The sequence below is a fragment of the Mercenaria mercenaria genome, chromosome 14 (assembly GCF_021730395.1).
Source record: "Mercenaria mercenaria strain notata chromosome 14, MADL_Memer_1, whole genome shotgun sequence".
NCBI lineage: Eukaryota > Metazoa > Mollusca > Bivalvia > Venerida > Veneridae > Mercenaria > Mercenaria mercenaria.
In genome coordinates this window covers 11,304,090-11,308,322 of record NC_069374.1, presented here as the reverse complement: position 1 = coordinate 11,308,322, position 4,233 = coordinate 11,304,090, and positions in this window count along the sequence as shown.

The following is a 4,233-nucleotide window of genomic DNA, read 5'->3' as shown; positions in this document are numbered from 1 at the left end:
TAACTATTTTGTGAAAACTTTATTCAAATTACAAACATGAAAGTTATTCGGTTTGTTTTAAAATCATCTCATGCTCTAGTGTTTAAAAGTTCAAAATCAACCAAAATATGCTAAAATGCCCTTGAAATTAATTTATTACGCTTTATCTGCTATTCGAAACGAATTTGGCTCAGTCTGTTTGTATATATTTGTATGTGTGTTATTTAAGATTTATGTATAAATACATGATTGTGTACAAAAAGTCATATAAAATAAGAAAATAAATAAATAAATAAAATTAACAAGAGAAGATGATGCATAATTGCTTGTAAATAGAATTCATCGGTTAAGAAAGAAAGTAACTCTTTAGCCACTTTGCATAATATTCACAGAGCCCGACCTAATGAAAATGCACTTTGATAAGGCCGCTCAGTAGCAATGATTAGGTTCATTCCATCCTGTAATACGATTGTTTAGTATTGATATTTTTCATGATTTAATCATGCTTTACTAGAACAATTTTATATAATCAGTAATTTTGTCGTGCAAAGCGGATGAAAATTACATGTACTAAAAGGAAAATTAGCTTCTACTGAATGACATTTGAATACTGTCTAATTTAGGACATTCATTTAAATATATTATCGTCGGTGGAAAATCGATTCGTTTAAGGTGGGATTAAATCACATTTAGATCATCTGAGAAGATTTTTTTCAATTTATGCTGTTCGTAGGTTATTGGATGTGTTGATTTCAAGTTAAGGATTCTTTAGATATTACCCCAGTTATAGAAAAGTTTTCAAAGGAAACCTGTGAATTTGTGCACAGACTTTCAATTTGCTTCTTTTTCATGTAGGAGTTACTCCACCACATTTTAGTATTCATTAACAAGTTGGAGTTTGGTACATAAATCATCAAGTACATACTCTTAGCTGCAGGAAAGGTCATAGAAAATACACTAATAATATAATTGTTTTCTCACTGTCATGATTTGAAAACAAGTATCAAGACAATTTCATGTTACCGGAGGACGAATAATTTGAAAGATATTAATTTTGGTCGCTATTTTATCATGTAAAATATCAGAATAAAACTTCTTTACAAATCAAATAGTCCTAAGTTAAACAGCATGAACAGAGTTTAGCACAATTCCAGGATTTCATGTTTAGATGTGCATAAAATATGCCAGCGGTACAATCTTCTAGGCAATATGTTAGACCCTCACGACGCTGACATACACCTATGCACTCAATGTGTGTTTTAGAAATAAATTCATGTGACGTAGACTCTATTTTGCTCGTTATATGTATTGCGTATGATGTAGATGAGTGGGTTTACCTAGAACTGGCTGCAAATGTCAAGGTAAAAGTCTGTATTTTCAACTATAAGGGGACCGACCAAAAAACATGGAGCTTGCAGTCGAAAGTCCGCATAAACAGTAATAAATCCAGATGTAATAGACGCAAAATCTTAGACATTATTTCGTACATTATATTGATGATTCCTGCACAGTTTCGGATTTGAAATTCATGTTGGCCAAAATGAAATTTCGTTACTGACTACTACATTATTGTTAATCTGGAGCAAAAACGAAATAAAAACAATTGTTGCATAATTATATGATGTCTGGCTTAAAACTTACTGTCATATACGTTACATGTAATGTTAAATTTTGCATCTTATCGTTCGTCTTTTTTGTTCCATGTTGTAGCAGGCAATTCAACATTTCTATATTTGGACTTGTCTAGAAATGTTACTTACCGGGTTTATACGACTTCAAACTATCTGTCAAATATATCAAGACAGGGCTAACTTATATATGTCTTGCAAAAAACGCACAAATAGATCTATGTATTTGCCTTTTGTCAAAATTAATTATAGCAAGTAGAGGCTAATGATTAATCATGGAAAATCAATTTCTACGAAAGCTACAAATTACAGTAGGCTAGGATAAGTGGTCTGGTAAATGTAATTATAATATACGCTCTACGCAAAAAGTGGGGCGTGCAAAACTGATCAGCTGAAACACATATATCTTGCACCACGTTGGTTAATTTTGACAGCCGGGGTCTGATTATTTCGAACTGGTTTAAAATTAACAGAAAATATCTCCATACAGCATTTATATTTGACATTTGTCATTATCTGTTATTTGTCCACTTGGTTCGGAATCCTACAACATGGTGAACTGTGTTCGACATCTATGTTTATATATGTAGCTGTTGTAAGGACAAGTAACCTAAAATATAAAACTCTGAAAACTCATTGAAGTTTATGCAGGTGGAAGATAACTGTACCGGGACAGAATGACAAATATGACGCTGTGCTCATTTCGACATACCTCACATTCTTGTATTGAGATTTAGTTGTCGTTCTAGTATATAATTAATGTTCTAGTATCAGCATATACATGCAGTCATACATATTGGACCACTAACCGCACATATTTTGATGTTTCATCAAACCTGTTTTAGCAGAGTTGAAACTTAAGAAGTCAGATCCAGCTTTAGGTCATATTAACCCGGTCATAATGTTATGCAAGTACCATATTTTGGTTTTCATTTTTGAACTTGTATATCATAAAGGCTTTATCACTATATAAGCGTTTGGGAGGAAAGGGGCGAACGGGCTTTACCGTGTACCAGCCAGAAAATACCTATATAATTTGACACAGCAACTTGCCCCGTTTAAAATTGAATTGTTTATATAACAGACATAATTCTCTATATACCTTCTTACCCGAACAAAGTACATTACTTCAATAATATCACAGGTTTAAGGGAAACACCAGGAAGGGAAATATATAGCAGGAAAAGTGAGTTCGTGCCCATCTGTCGTTTTATTGCATAATCAAAGACCAAATGTAAACGGGCTGATCAATATAAATGTGTTTCAGAACAATACGGTCATTATACATGAATAACTTCCTCACGGTGACAAATTAATCTATTTTGTGCAGTCTGTGATAAGGTGGCCCTACCAAAGAAGCTTTTTTTATAACATTATTTTGATAATAACAATATTAGAAAGTTTTAGTCCAGATCATGGCTCTGACGAATGTGTGAAATAGAATACGCATTGGATGTATTTTTATTAAAGTGATGGTAACTCGTTAATTCAAAGTAAAATTCATCTAAATAACTATATTCCTCAATGTGCAGTTTTTTATATAAGATATAGAACACTCTTCATAGTAGAGATTTTTTTTGTATAAGCAAAACTAAATCATGAAAGAGAAAGAGACGGGAAGTTAATTTGTGAAAGCACTCGCGGTTTCAAACAATTTGTATTTTTTCTGACTATAGTTTCCTTTCTTTCAGCTTTGTTTATAAATTTCGTACCCGGATCAAACGACGAATCCTCACTGCACCTATTCCCTTCTCCGAAAATTTCGCTGATGCTCATCTGAAAACCGATTTCATATTATTTAATGCGCAGGCAAACATATGAAATTTACGGTGCCCCTAAAGTGACATGTTACACACATTTTGTCCAGTTAGGTAATGTAAGACTTTTTTTTATTTCGTATAAACGAAATCATTTCGTTTAAACGAAATACCTTATTTCGTTTAAACGTAATCATTTCGTATAAACGAAATAACTTATTTCGTTTAAACGAAATAACTTATTTCGTTTAAACGAAATCATTTCATTTAAAGTTATTTCGTTTAAACGAAATCATTTCGTTTAAACGAAATAGTTATTTCGTTTAAACGAAATAACTTATTTCGTTTAAACGAAATAAGTTATTTCGTTTAAACGAAATAAAAAAAGTCTCACATTACCTAATTGGAAAAAATGTGTGTAACATGTCACTTTAGGGGCACCATAGAAATTAGATAGTGATGTTAATTGAATATAGCTTGAAGACATGCAGAAATGCTAGACAGAAGAACATTCTCATCAAACAAACGGTGAAATGGGGTCGGAAAGCCACGTAAAATGCATCTAGACAATCACGCCAAACACAATATAACCAAAAATAAAATGATTCGCGTATAGGAAAAAGTATGCAATCACAACCTATATTAAAAACAAGCCGCAATTCATCCTACGCTATGATCGGACATCACTTAAAGAAGGGACATGACTTAGTTGGACACTAGGCTTCCCTCTTTGATTATGTCTGACAAAATAGTGTGTGTGTGGTGGTGGGGGGGGGGGGGGGTCGGAAAGGAACGGTGTCTCTTTGATAAGCAGTTTTTAAATCCCACCAGGACTAAACTGTTTTGATTTCTGTCTCCTGGCCTGTTTA